The following is a 15,926-nucleotide window of genomic DNA, read 5'->3' on the forward strand; positions in this document are numbered from 1 at the left end:
ATATCATACCTACGCAATAATCCTATAACTTCATGGTTACAAAACCTAACTAAAAGCCTGACTAGTAAGTAACACAGAGAGAAACATGTTGGTAGCAAAAATATAACATTTTTCCAAGTCACATATTTGTATCATTTTTATTTTGGTTTACAGGATTATAAAATATTCCTTTTTAAATCTACAGTAGATTCAGACCTTGATTTCCTCCAGCTTCTATACACAAGACTGGACTCAAGATGAAGAAAGGTTTCCCCAGGGGAGGGCTGTGGCAATGCAAGCCACCTGTAATCTCCTGTATGCTGAAGGGAGAGGGTACACGGGGCTACCACAGCTCCAGAAATGGATGTCAGTGGTTTGTGAGGGAGTGTGACCACAGCACCTGCAGATATGCTGAGTGGTTGCAGCAAATTGCTTTTCACTTGAGGATGGAGGGATTTTGCCCTGGTGCAGGGCCAGGAGGGGATGCAGCCTGAAAATTCTGCAGAGTCCCAGAAGGCACAGGAAAAGCAAGCTAAATCCCACGAAAATGATGCAGGGAGCAAAGCCCTCTCTGGTGCTTCTTAACCTTATCCTTCCTGCCGGTATTACACCTCCATGAACAGCCATGCAGCGTAAGCTCTCCACCCACACTTTGTCAGTTTACCCCTTACTTCTAATGAGGGCAGAAGATGTATAGAAAATGGGCATTAACTCCTGTTGGAAATGTAACAAAGAGAAGCAGCTCCTTGGTTTCTACCCATCCCAAACTGTGGATGGAAACTGAACCAAGAGGTCTTCCCTTCAGAGGGACTTGCACAAGTTATGGGGTAGCATGCTTTGGACTGCACTGCAACTAGGGATATCTTCTTCTGAGTTCCCCACTCCAGTTCCACATACACTGTCACCCTTCCTCATGCATACAGCTAGCGAAGGGGCACATCTGCCCCTTAAGCTCCTTCCCATACACTGAATTCCAGAGTATGTACAGTAGAAGAGATTAAAGTGGATCAAAAGTCTATAGTTTATTTTGTTTCAATAATTTTTAAAGCAAGACAAACCTCTTTGTGGGATTACAAGAACTACATTGAATGCTGTAAACATTTCTTATTAGCTACATATTAAAGCTTTGGTAAGGTAGAGACAGAATTACCTGCAACAATCCAGTGAAGCAAAAAAGGATGAGTCATCAGTCTGCAAGTTGAATAATAGGCCACATTGTAAATTCAGATGGAGGTAAGCATAGTAATGAATGAAAACCCAGTTCATAAAATTACACCTCTGAGAAAGCATCTAGGAAGGTAACTCATAAACATACCTATCTAGCCTAGAATTAAGCAGTTTAAAGGGACTCCAGTGTGCGGGGGTCGCGGGGGAGAGGCACTTACAGAAAAGCCCTACGGAATAAAAAGGATAACTTTTCTTAAACGAGCCAATAGAATTCTATAGCAGGAATATAATTCTCTATTACCTGCTATAGGCTGGCTTACAATTTCTATAGAAAGAATGCATCATTCTGTATTCAATTTAGTAATTACACCTCTACCCTGATAGAACGCGACCCGATATAACACAAATTCGGATATAACACGGTAAAGCAGCGGGGAGCCCTGGGCCCTTTAAAGCGCCACCTCAGCCCCACTGCTTTACCACGTAATATCCGAATTCATGTGGCACCCCGGGCCCTTTAAATCACCACCCGAGCCCCACTGCCAGAGCTCCGGCGGTGATTTAAAGGGCCCGGGGCTCTTGCCAAACCCGATATAACGCTGTCTCACCTATAAGGCGGTGAGATTTTTTGGCTCCCAAGGACCACGTTATATCAGAGTAGAGGTGTAATTTTTATGGAATTCTATAAATTTCATCCCTATTAACATCTGTACAATTTTTCCACAAAAGAGAAAAACTAAAGAAGGAAAATAACTCAAATATCCTCTCCAATTCTGGAGTCAAGAAAAAATTACTGTTTTGTTCTTTGATTGAAAGTAGTAACAGAATCTATTATGATAACTAATGACACCAGAATATTTCTGACTAACCACACTGACAGAAAAAGGCTCAAATTCTGCTTCCAATTTCAGTGGTCTAAATATTGAGTAATTCCATTATTTCAGTTTATTACTCCAGATTTATCAATGTAACCATTGTGATAAACTCAGGACAGACAGCTGAGGGGGCGGGGGAAAACAGTCCCAGAATGTTAAAAGGTCCTCCTCCCCATCAACTGAGATGGGGTAACTACAGGTCAATCAGGTTCAGCTGAGAAGGGGTTATGGTTACCAGAGAATCAATTAGGATCAGCTGAGAGAGAGAGTTACCTGAGGTCAATTAGGATCAGCTCTTCCAACTAAGGGCTGCCTGAGACTTTTTTAAACCCTCCCCTGTTGGGAGAGGAGGGGGAGAGAGAGAGAGAGAGAGAGAAGGAGTCATGCTGCCAATAGGTTTGGAGCAGTCAGACAGCGAGTCTCACCAGGAGGGGAGGATGCATTCCCTCCCATAAGGGAGAAAAACAAGCCCAAAAGACTAGTGGAGAGAAGGAACAGACTTCCCCTGTGCAACCAAGAGGGACTGTTTTACCCAAGTCTGTCTCACCAAGGCTAAAAGCAGCAGAGGCTGATGAGACCAAGAAGGTGCCTTGCCACACCATGCAAAACTTAGACCAACAACAGGTTCTTATTTTGGTCACTGTTGGTAGATTTAGATAATTCAGCTCAACATTTCAATGGCACATGGAGGAGTAGAATGGAGACAGTGCATGCTGGTTTCACAGCTATTTAGAATTTACCTCTCCTCCCCCAAAGCATGAATCTTTATTAATTTGCTTAGGAGTTAAAGCTGCTTAAAATGTAAATCCCACAAGCACAATTACTAAATAGATCAACAGAACACCATCAATACATTCCCTAAATATACAAACCTCACACAGCCAAATGCACTCAGACTCCTCACTGCCACAACAAATTCGTCTGTCCTTTCAACATCTAACAAACCATAGAATATCAGGGTTGGAAAAAACCTTGGGAGAGCATCTAGTCCAACCCCCTGCTCAAAGCAGGACCAATCCCCTGGCAGATTTTTTTTGCCCCAGTTCCCTAAATGGCCCCCTCCAGGGTTGAACTCACAACCCTGGGCTTAGCAGGCCAATGCTCAAACCACTGACCTATCCCTCCCAACCACACCACCCATCCCAAAATCCTTTGTTTTACACACAAATGCCACACCTTTCCTCTGACCTCTTACTTTTCCCATGAAGAAATAACTCATTTGACTTTACCATTTTGTTACAATTCCAAAGTTAGTTGTACTTTCGACCCAATCACTCTCTCTCCCCGTGGGCACCCTTTCCAAGTGACAGGTCCACACCTGTAATTTTCTCAGAGTGGAATCCCCTTTTAGACTGGATGTCCTGAAGACCAAAGTTAAGACTGGTTTAGCTCTTTGTTACTTGTCAGCCAACAACACAACAACCAAACCCCAGAGACAGAGACCCTTCAGAAAATTAATACAGATATCTCCCACATTCTTCACACCAGTATATAGCATGTTTCTCCTTGTTCACACCCTTTTATGATACTTAGAGCACCACCAAAGAATTGTGGAACACTGGATCCATGCCCTGGTTTTCTGCTAACTTATGATCACAGCACATTTATCATACAGAGACTTGTATCATTCCTGCCACACACAGTTAAATTCTACTAAACTACTACTAACCATCTTCAGTACAGAGCACATGGCAAGCTTTAACTTGGCATTTCAGAATACCTACAGTTCACTAGATCAGAAGTGAAGCACTTGCAACAGTAAGCGTCCTTCTTTTTATACCAAAGCATCTTTAAAGACACGGGGAACAGTACAGGGTTACCATTCATTCCTGTCCATGGCTTGCTCCTCCATTAAGCCAGGCCTGGTCATGTTCTTGTGAACAATGCCTGGCCTATTTGTTGGACTGATGTTGGTTATCTTTGCATTATCTTCTCTGGCATGCCATCATCTGTCTGTCTTTGGGAAAGTCTTCACCATTGTCCTCTTTTTGATTATAGCCAACCCTGTTCCCTGATTTCATTTTCTACTCTCCTAACTTCATTGGTCTTAAATTAATTTCACTTTACACCTGCCATCTTTCAAAGAACTCTCATCTCTACTGCCTCCAGATTTCTGATGTCTACTTCATTTAATACAGCTGCTTCCAGACCAGACTGTAATATTATTAGCACACTGATTTGATAAGTTTTCACAACACTTAGCAACAATTACTAATTCTCCAGCACTTGTGACCACTTACATACTTGAATAAATTGCCTTGTAAGGACATTTTCAATTCTACAATAGAATAGAATACATATCTAGGATCACAAAGCATATTCGCCAGAGTGGATAAAAATCAATGATTTAAAAAAAATAAAAGTTGGATTTTTTTTCTTTAAATACATTTTTCTTTTATAACAAATTTATTTAAAATCAAATGTGAAATTATGACAACCACATCTAGGTCTAAACTTACTATAATCTATTCAGCTCATTTAAAATAATTTTTTCAAAAATATTCTAGCAGTACATTTTTGCTGCTAAAGTTTTAAGGAAAGTCAAACCACCCAACTGGTGAAGTCACAGACAAAGCACGCACAGCCAGAATTTGTGAAAAGCGCTAAACCTGCTTTTGACAGCAGTAGCCTCTTCGGTGGGTGCCAAGAGAATAGTTCTTCATTTCAGTTTATTCAATTAGATCAATTTAATGACAAGTTCATTCAAAGTTAAGAAGCAGGAAAGTTAGTTTTCCTCTTCCAATCTATTAATAAAAACAAGGCTAAGAGGATGAGCTCTACTAGTTCATAAATCTTGACGGACATGATGACCAGATACAACCAGTTCAATTAATTAACTACAGAAAATACTTCCTTTGTTTAAAAAAATAATTTAGTTTTAAATGCATGTTTTGATAGACTGAGGGTTTTTTCCTTATGTAACCAGCACATTTAAGATTGTTTATAAATTAAATAAAACTATTTGAAAGTGCTATTTTTGTGCATTTTAATTGGATTCCAATTTACATCCAAATGCAGCTTTACACAAATTCCGAGTAAAAAATTAGTCATCTAGTAAACAAGAAATTTGAAAATCACCATTTTCTAACAATAAAAATGTAAAAATTAAGAATCTGAATAAGTATGTTAAGCTTAAATAAATGTGCATATATACAGTGTATCTTCTTGGTAAGCAAAAAAGTTTCAATTTTAGTAAAAAGGCTGTATTTAGTTGCAAATCAACATGTTTTAAGGGTTAGCAATCAATGAGACTCAACCTTTCTTTAGGAAAATAAACTAAAAAGTACAAATGGAAAACAGGATTAAAACAGATAACTTAAATTAAGATGACCTTCTTCCTGATTCATATTGTGATTCAAATTGGTGATTTAAATCAGTACACCCTGATATTAGCTGTAAATTCTCTTTTCACAGTATCTGTATTATGTAACCAAAAAAAAAAAAATCTCAAAGTGCAAAAGTAGAACATATCAGAATTACTATCAGTAAATCAATAATACCCTCTTGTATACTTTCTTGTGAGTTAATGACTGATCTACCACCAAGCACACAATGATACAACAATGCAGGTTTATGTTCCTGTTCTCTTGGAAATCAGCGCTATGTAAAATGATATGATTAGTTTTACAACTCTCAATAAATTTATTCCCTTGACAGACAGAAAATGGAAAACAGATTTAGCCACCTACAAATGCACAGTGTTATCAAAAGAGCTTGAAATCTAGGGCAGGCTGCAGGTAATTTTTACAGTCTAGAGGGTACTGTCAATTACTTCCTCTGCAAACTCTCCTCTTTGACAACATCTCTTTTTTGCTTTATATTTTGCCTGCTTCTTCAGCCTTTTGAAAATTCACTTCATTTGGAACAAGATGTCACATTTTCCCTGGAACAAAGTTTGTTAATGACAAACTGACAAATTCAAATAGACACAAATGTATTAATTTAATAATAATATTCCTGTCATTAAGAACTTAAATTTTATTTTCTTCTATTCTAATAGTTCCTTTTCTATATATGATTTAAAATTTTCAGGATCACATGGTAAAAAGCTTTTCAGCTGCCGGGGTATAGTTTATGCCATTTTAGAGAAAGATATCCCACCCACTTACCTATAAGCTCTTTCAAATAAGGGATTCCTAAATTTTAGGAAAAAGGATTTGGTTTTGAGTTTCTTGTTGGATGCAATTAAAAATATAATCTCCTCCTTAAAACTTAATATTCTTCTTGTCCTTCTCTCCTCGATTCCTTTTGGATTTTAAGGATCTCTTCATCCATCAAATCCTTCTTATGGCCAGTTATTTCCCCCTTTTACTTGGCATTTCAATCTTCCTTCCTTTCAATCTTTCCCACTCTTGTCTCAGTTTCTTCCCTTTCTTTTCTGAGAGAGTCTAGTGAATCTCCCCCATCCTCTCATTTCTGCCATCGATTCAATCTACACCAATGATCATTCCCCTATGCACATGGCTGGCTTAAGAATTTTGAGGCAGAGCACTGAGATGGTTCTTTATGATACACCTCAAATTGAGATATGCAAATACTGCTGAGCACACCCAAACTGCTTAGGTAGATGGAGAAAACTTAAATGGCATACTTTATGTAAAATGTGTATATGTATGATCTTTACATCTCACCTGGTCTCCTGCTAGAGAAGTGGATTCCTATTTCTTTTGTTGGGATCCAAGCATTGTTGCAAGTGCTTTACAAAGTTTTCTATGAGACAGCTGTCCAAATAATTAGAAGTCATAGGGCTACTAGTGCTTCAACCACTGAATGGTTCAGTACATTTCAGGGTAATTTTAGGATTTATGTAGCACTTTACAAGTGCTAACTACTTAATCTTCACAAAAGAAAGGTTATTTATCTATACAGTAAATGGAGTTTGTCAAGGTGTGTGATCCCTATCTATATTTCACTTGAGGGGTGCACGTGCACTCCATGAGCCTGAAACCATTTTTTTTGTCTATCAATGTATTTTGGTCTGCACCTGTGCACTTCTCCTTCTTGAGCTCGAAATCGAGTGCATAAGAGACAGTGTGAACCGCCCCCTTCCCCAGTTGCCTTTCTACCACAAACAGCCCGAGGATAAGGCTTTGCAGCAGAGGGGAAGGAGGGTGGGTAGCGGAATATAGATAGGGACCACATATCTTAAAGATAGATAACCTCTCTTTCTTTTTTGAGTGATGGCCCCTATTTGTACTCCATTTGAGGTGACAAAGCCGTATTCATTGAGGAGGATGGTGCAAGGAACCCTACCGTATCACCTACTGCAGGACTGCCAAAGAACGTGTCTGCTGTAGAAGCTTGTACCAGGACATAATATTTTGCAAAAGTGGGAACAGAGCCCCATACTGCTGCTCTACATATCTCCAGAAGAGGGACATCTTGAAGCAAGGCTACTGATGCAGCCTAGTTTCTGGTCAAGTGGGCCCTCACACCTTATGGGGGAGGGGTCACCGTTAACTCATAAGAAAGCAGGATGCAGCCCAAAATCCATCTGGAAAGTCTCTGTGAGGAGATCACTTTCCCTCTTATTTGTTCTGCAAAGGAGACAATTTAGGAGATTCCCTGAAAGATTTTGTTCTCTGCAGGTAGAATGCCCAGGCTTGATGGACATCCAGAGAATAATTTCTTGTGCTTTTTTGATGGCGTGCAGCTTTGAATAGAAGACAGGGAAGTGGATGACCTGGTTCAGATTAAATTCTAAAATTACTTTGGAGATGAATTTGGGGTATAAGCTCAGGGAAACGTTGTCCTTATTGAAGACAGTATCAGGCAGATCAGCAATAAGGGCCTCCAGCTCTCCTACTCTTCTGGCTGAGAGGATAGCATCAAGAAAGGCAACCTTGGGCAAAGGAACATGAGGTTAACAGTTCAAACTGAGCCTTCATTAATACCAACAGCACTAGCTTTAGGTCGCAAATTGGGGTAGCTTTTAGTATCAAATGAAAGGTACTGACAAGTCCCTTCAGAATCCATACTGCAATACGATGGGCAAAGATCAAGTGGCTGTCCAGCATAGGGGGAAAGGCGCTAATAGCTGGCAAGAGTTGACAGTCCCGACGTTTTTAGAAAGAGGAGGTAGTCCCAACAGTAGGGATCAATGGCACTCCTCTGAGTTTATTCAACAATGCTGGCACAAGGTAGAAAATTCTTTCCATTTTGCATTTCCTCGTAGAATCTTTCCTACTATTGCTAATGATGGATTGTAGTAGCTCTGAGCATGACTCTTCCAGGTCACATTCAAATCATCCATTCAAATACCAAACTGTTAAATGGAAGAATGCTGGACTGAAATGTCTGATCCGAGTCAATATGTCTGTAAGAGGTGAATATTGATGCACAAACACGAGGACATGTGGAGAATGCTCAAGAACCAGAACTGCCTGGGTCACCTAGGAGCAATCAGGATCACCAACCCTCCATTTTGTTCAATTTTCCACGCATGCCATAGGTTGCCTACCCTAATCAATCTTTTTGTGGGGGGTAAGGAATGAATGCCCCCCACCCACCACCACAGTCTCCCTTTTCTCTCACCAGGAGAAAGTTGACAGAACTATGGGGGGAAGTGAGATCAGTTTGTCCACACTGTGCTTGCTTGGTAAGTAAACTGTCCATAACCAAGCCTATAAACTTCCAAGATGAAGTTTTGTGAAAGGTGTCACATAGGTCTATGAAGCCATGTGACCCAAAGGATGGGATAGGTTCAAAGTGTCACCTGGGAGCTTAAATGAGGCTGTGTGATGAGCTCCTTCATAGCCAGGCCAAGAATGGATATATCTATATCTATATCTGTGTGTGTGTGTGAAATAGATAGATAGATATATTATATTATATATATTGTGACAAAGTTCCTCCTCTACCTTGGTGGGTCCTGCGCTTATTGGAGGATTTGCTCGCCTCAGAGATTCACCATGTGGGTCAGGAAACAGCCTAAAGACCTTCTCCTCTGGTAGAAGCCACAGTCCAGGTCAATTCCTCCTGTGTCTGATCAGGAGTTGGGAGGTTTGGGGGGAACTCAGGCCCACCCTCTATTCCGGGTTCCAGTCCAGGGCCCTGTGGACTGCAGCTGTCTAGAGTGTCTCCTGGTACAGCTGCGCGACAGCTACAACTCCCTGGGCTACTTCCCTATGGCCTCCTCCCAACACCTTCTTTATCCTCACCAAAGGACCTTTCTCCTGGTGTCTGATAATGCTTGTACTCCTCAGTCTTCCAGCAATATGTCTTCTCACTCTCAGCTCCTAGTGCCTCTTGCTCCCAGCTCCTCGCATGCACACTACAAACTGAAGTGAGGTCCTTTTTAACTCAGGTGCCCTGATTAGCCAGCCTGTCCTAATTGATTCTAGCAGTTTCTTCTTAATTGGCTCCAGGTGTCCTAATTAGCCTGCCTGCCTTAGTTCGTTCTAGCAAGTTCTTGCTTGTTCTGGAACTGCCCCTGTTACCTTATCCAGGGGAAAGTCTACTTAATCTGGGACTAATATATCTGCCTTCTAACACTCTCCTGTAGCCATCTGGCCTGACCCTGTCACATACATATATATAAAAAAAATAAAGGTGATTTATTTGAAAAAACAAATTTTAAAATACGATTTTTTTGATTTTCTTAATTTCAATAATAAACATTTTTATTTTTAAAAATAAATCTGCTTAAAATGAAATCTGAATTTAAACATAACATATGTCAAGGCCTAAATTTATTAAAATCTCTTAAAACATTTAAATACAAAATAAATACACCTCTGCCCTGATATAACGCTGTCCTAGGGAGCCAAAAAAAAAATCTTACCGCATTATAGGTGAAATGGCGTTATATTGAACTTGCTTTGATCCAACGGAGTGCGCAGCCCTGCCCTCCTGGAGTGCTGCTTTACCACATTATATCGGAATTCATGTTATATCGGGTCGCGTTATATCGGAGTAGAGGTGTATGCTGAATCCATGAACCTCTATCAAAAACTTTGAGTTAGAGGCTGCTTTTCTATACAAAGAAAGTCAGGGAAATAATATTTAACTTTTGAGGTCAAACTTTAAACAAAATATCATTTTATATATATAATTTATTGAAACAAAATACTATCTAGTAAATTAAGTTTAAATTTATTATTCTTCAACATGTGTGTTATCTTTTGTCAAACTGGGTCACTTATTATACTAAAATAATTGCTAATGAAGCTCACAAAAGACACTGTTGGATAAATTCAAAAAAATGAAGCATAATACATTGAGGGATTATCTTTTCAGGATTGTGTAGTAAAAATCCTGGAATGAATGCAAGTTCTGAGTGCTTGAAGAAGAGAGTATATTCACTGTAATTATTTCAGACTACATGCTGACTATAAGATATTAATATAAATAAAAATTGTTTCTGTAGATGTTTCTATTCTTACTAGCAAATCCCTTGAATATGGGGAAAATAATTAAAAATTTAGGAACTCTCTTTGTACTAAGGCATTAGATGTCTTCTTTTATTCTTCTACACACAGTAGACTTCAGAGTAGAATAGTTTAAAGCAGTTTTTTCATCTCTGGGACTGAAGGTCGGAGTAAATGTGTGTAAGAGTCCCCATACTTCTAGATCTGACCGTACTGCTTATGAAAACTTTCCACTTGCTACTAGCTACCTACCTCTCCGAGCAGTTTTTTGTTGGTTTGTTTGTTTTTAAAACTGGATGGCACAAAGCTAAAGTCCAGCGTTTACATAACCCATAACTGGAACCATAATCACAGCATAGTAAACTTCCTAGTCAGTAGAGCTTTTCATATCCTTTCTCCAGCATTTACAACAACAAATTGGAAAAATAAATAATTCATTTCTAATTTCTACATTTCATTTGCCCACTTCACAGTCCCAATTAAGTGCTGGTAAAAAGTCACATACTCTCAGTTGATTCAACCTGAAAAAAAATACACAAGGAACAAATTTTGCACATTTTCCAAAAATAAAGACAGATAAATATTACTCATCCTGGATACTTGAGTAATGCATGCTGCATCTCATTACAGCCTTTGCTCCACTTAATCGCTTTTCGTCATAAGCGCTGTCGTCTCAATAGGATCACAATGGATGAAAACTGAGAAGGAATCCAAATTTGGCTCAGAGCTGGGTTCTTTGAACGTATTTTCAATCTGTTCAAACTTACGAATATATAACTCACTGAGAAAAAAGCAACAACCTGCAAAGATACAAGATATTCAAACAAATAATAGTTTATAGTTGTTCATGAGCCTCACTGTGGGAGGTAATGAGTATTTCCCAATTTCTGTTGAACTCAACAGGAGCTGAGGGTGCTAAGTGTCTCAAAGGATTGGGCCTTAAATACTTAATACAAGATTTAGATTAAGGCTTTGTCTACACTGGAAACTGAATGACAAATCTTTTGTCGTTCAGGGGTGTGGAAAAAAAACAAAACACACCCCTGAATGATAAAAGTTTTGCCGACAAAAAGCAATGGTGTGAACAGCGCTTTGTCCGCAGAAGCACTTTCCTGCGGACAAAGCTTCTGCCGCTCATTGGGTGTGGAAGTTTTTTCTCCCGCCAACGAACAGCGGCTACACTTTTTAGTGGCATGGCTTTAGTGGTACAGCTGTGTCGTTAAAAGGTGCGTAGCGCAGACAAATCCTTAGTTAGAGACAAGGGGACCAACTTCTGTTGAAGAGAGACAAGCTTTTAAGCTTCCAGAGACTTCTTCAGGTCTGGGAACTGTACTCAGAGTGTCACAGTTAAATACAAGATGGAAGAGATTATTTAGCATAGCATTGTTTAGCTGTGACACACTTTGTTTCCTAGATCTGAGGAAGAGCTCTGTGTAAGCTTGAAAGCTTGTCCCTCTCACCAAGTTAGTTCAATAAGAGATATTACCTCACCCACCTTGTCTCTTTAATATGCTGGAACCAACACAGCTACACCACCATATAATACAGGGCTTTTAAGTTACTGTGCAGGAAGCCAAGGTGTGAATCTACAGCACACCAATCTGCCGCAGAGCAATGTCTCATGTGGACATTGCTATTGTTCACTGACAGCCCCAGAATGTGGCTACTTAAAAGCATAGTAAGCCCAACTGCACTCTGGGACTTTCAATGTCCACAGTGAAGCAATGGCCACATGCAGGGTGGATAAATATATATATATATATTTTAATAAAAAAATGGATTTTTTGTATTTAAATCGGATTTTTTTTTATAAGATGCTTTTTGAGGAAAAAACCTTTCTAAAGATAGCTTTAATTAAGATACATTATAGCTCAAAGATATCTCATTATGGAATACGGATTATAAATTCTAATTCTATAGTATGAGACAATATATTCATGTAATGTTTAAGAAAAGTTTTGTAAATGAGTTCCAATAGTTCATGGATTAGGGCCCCAATCTTATGGGGTTCCAGGGGCTTCTGTATAGATTATTTAGGTTAATCTTTCTATCTACTCAATGGGACTCAGTGCTAAGTCTAGAAGATACCAGAGATGTTTAGTTTTGCAGTTCTCAAACTGTGGATTTGTGTCTCCAGAGATAACATGCCTATTAATAGCAAACTTATTAACAGCAAATAAATAAATAAAATATAGAGGTGAGAAATAACAGTCCCTCTGCAAATTTGTGTACACAGAGTCAACCCCTTACCTCTCTCTAAAAGTGCAAACGTTTCAAAAAGTTCAATGAATAGAAGATTGTTGGGAGCAGAATAGATCTGGACAAGAAGAAATCTGGAGATCAATGTAAGAAGGGAGGGACAGGCATTAGTAACAAAAGTGAAACTGTTTAAGCAGCATATTCCAGAAGTCTTGAGGTCTTTCTGAGTGTAGCCTTCATTGATTTGAGATCTACCATATCATTCTCTCACTAGAAGGGAAAACCTATCATGGCAGCAGGATGTAAAAGAGACCCAGTTTGGGAATATTTTAATGAAGTTCCTCTACCTGTGGGTAAGATAGGCATGCGTGCAAAATGCAAACAGTGCAACAAAGAAATGCAAGGCCTGGTTGCCCGAATGAAACAACATCATTAGAAGTGTTCCTTCTCAGGAGGAAGCTGCATTGAAGATGATGAAAAGAACATGCAGGATCTTCAGGTTGGTAAACTTTTTTATTTCATACGTCTTTCTTAAGGACTGCCTGTCTTCCTTCTGGACTATTCTTGAATTCTCATGTTTGAGTAAAAAATATAGTTGTTACTCTATGGTACTATCATTTTAGATGCAGTTGTGATAAAAAAAAACAAACAGCTGAAATAGGCAGATGTTTCTTTTACAATTTCACCTTTAAAGTAGTACTGAGTGTCAGTGAATGCAATGAGTAATACTAAATGAGCAGTATGGTAATAATAATTAAATAACTGCATTGACTTATTTTGTTTAGAAGAATCCATCCTCAACATACAGGAATCCCAAGATTATCCACCTTCAAGCTCACCATCATTTTCTATAGTTTCAAAGTAATCTGCCAATGATAGTGTTTCAGTCACATCGCCACAGTATATCACCTGTAGCAAAAAGAGAAAAAAATCTCTCCATCATCCAGAAACAACCATAGATAAGTTTGTGATAAGAACCAGCAGATTACAAAAAGAGGTAATTGATGAAAAAATTGCCTGGTGTGTTTATGCAACAAACTCTCCATGATAGAGAACCCACACTTCATTAACATAGTTCATTCAGTCATTAAGGCCAGGATACAGTCCACCCAACAGAGCAGATATCGCAGGCAAATTGCTGGATAAAGTGTATGAAAAAAGTTGAGCAGTGTGCAAAAGGTCTAGAGGGTAAAATTGTTAACCTGAGTCTTGATCAGTGGAGCAATGTCCACAATGATCCTGATGTATGTGCTTGTGTAACAACAGAAGAAGGGAATGTCTTCCTTACAGAAACAATTGATACCTCAGGAAATGTACAAACAGCAGAATACTTACAAGTAGTAGCAGTAAAAGCTATAACAAAATCAAATGTCTAGTACGCAGCTTGGTCACAGACAATGCTGCAAATGTGTCCAAGATGTGAAGAAATTATTTAAAAGAGAGTGAAGAGAGTCCCAAGCTAATAACATATGGTTGAAGTGCTAAATCGATGCACCTCCTAGCCAAAGATTTCAGTGTTCCATAAATAAAGGCTAATGTTTTAGAAATTGCAAAATACTTCCATAACAACCACTTTGCAGCAACTACTCCGAAAAAAGTGTGGGGGGGGGTGGGGGAGGGTGGGACCAAGCTAACTCTCCCACAAGATGTGCTATGGAACTCAGTAGTGGACTGTTTTGAGCACGATATCAAGAACTGGCCTAATCTGATGACAGTTTGTGAACAAAATTGTGAAAAAATGGATGGCACTGTCATAGCCAAAGTTCTCAACATTGGGCTTAAGAGAAATGTTGAACACATGCTGAGTACTCTGAAGCCTATTTCTGTAGCCTTGAACAAAATGCAGGGAAATAGCTGTTTTATTGCTGATGACATTGAAATTTAGAAGGAAGTGAGTGAGAGCTTAAAAAGAGAAATATGCAACGACAGAGTTAAATTACAAGCATTAAAAAAAATGAATGGGACAAGCACTATCTCCAGCTCATTTTCTTGCAAATATTCTCCATACTCGGTCCCAGGGTCAAACCTTAACTGCTGAAGAAGAGGAGTTGGCTATGACATGGACATCCAGCATTAACCCTCCATAATGCCAACTATAATAAACTTCAGAGCTAAGGGTGAACCATTTAAGACATATATGTTTGCTGGTGATGTTTTAAAGAAAGTAACACCAGTGAACTGCTGGAAGTCACTTAAGCACTTGGATTCAGAGACTGTTGAAGTGATGCTCTCACTTTTAACAGCAGTAGCTTCTTCTGCCAGTGTAGAAAGAATATTTTCTTCCTTTGGACTAATTCATTCCAAACTGAGAAATCGTTTGGGACCTGAAAAGGCAGAAAGCTTGTTTTTCTTTTCCAGATTATGAACAAACAGCAAAATGAAGGTGAAGACTACTAAGTTAGCTGCAGAAGCCAATATTTTAAGTTTCTCATGTTGACCTGGCTGACATAATCGATTTAATTTTTTCTGTTTTTTTAAAAATATTTCATTTAACTATTTTAGTTAAAAACGATTTTAATAAAAACAAACCTGATTTTAAAAAACTTGAATATTTAACTAAATTCAAAAATTCATATGCTTGTTTTGTTAAAATATGTTTTCTGTGGAAGAAAAAAAAATCCAGAATATATAACGTTGTTTTAGTTAAATAAAACAATTTAAATGTCTGTCTGGTGATGTTCTCCACCTAATACAGCATGGCAAGACAAATATTAATGATTAACCTGTTGAATTGGAGATAGTTCACCTCCCAATGACTTCATAAATATCTGCTTCAATTACCTTTGGTAAATGAAATAACCAAACAATCATTCATTTTCTGATATATCTGTAAAACTAATCTGAAATTTTTTTCAAAATAAATCACTTAAAAACGTATAGTGTGTACCTTCTAAAAATGAAACCTACATCTATCTCTGAATTGTGAAGAATATGTATTAAGGTTATAACAACCAAAAAGAATGCACTTTTATGTAGAAATCTATGATTATATCAAGTCTTCCTGACTAGTGATTTAAATCAATTTGATTTCAATCAAATCCACCCTGGCCACATGGGACATTACTGTATGGCAAGCTGATGCATAACAGATTCATACTCTGGCTTGCTGCCCAATAACTTGCCATGTAGACAAGCACATATTATCTGTATAAGGTTGAACATTGTTTTATATCACATGGTGCCATGTATGACATGAAAAGGGGGTCACAGACATACATTCTATACTAAGTACCACTTTCAAACCACCTATTGTCATGTAACCTAGTATATGCCCCTTCACAGCCACCCTCTAGGATTGCTGTGAGGGGAATCCATGTGTCTGCGGTTTGTATCCTCT

At 38.6% G+C, this 15,926-nt stretch overlaps 1 protein-coding gene across 2 annotated transcripts in view; it reads right to left on the reverse strand.

The window, feature by feature from the left end:
* LRRC3B (leucine rich repeat containing 3B) overlaps window positions 1–15,926 on the reverse strand; it is a 54,910-nt gene that overhangs the window by 24,479 nt on the left and 14,505 nt on the right. The window contains exon 2 of one of the 2 annotated variants that reach the window (XM_045007290.1): window positions 9,805–11,190. The exons of the other annotated variant lie outside the window; for it this stretch is intronic. The gene's annotated coding sequence lies outside the window, so the exon portion shown is untranslated. The remainder of the gene's footprint in view (window positions 1–9,804; window positions 11,191–15,926) is intronic. 2 annotated transcript variants of the gene reach the window in all.

The sequence above is a fragment of the Mauremys mutica genome, chromosome 2 (genome assembly GCF_020497125.1).
Source record: "Mauremys mutica isolate MM-2020 ecotype Southern chromosome 2, ASM2049712v1, whole genome shotgun sequence".
In the NCBI taxonomy this organism is placed as follows: Eukaryota; Metazoa; Chordata; order Testudines; family Geoemydidae; genus Mauremys; species Mauremys mutica.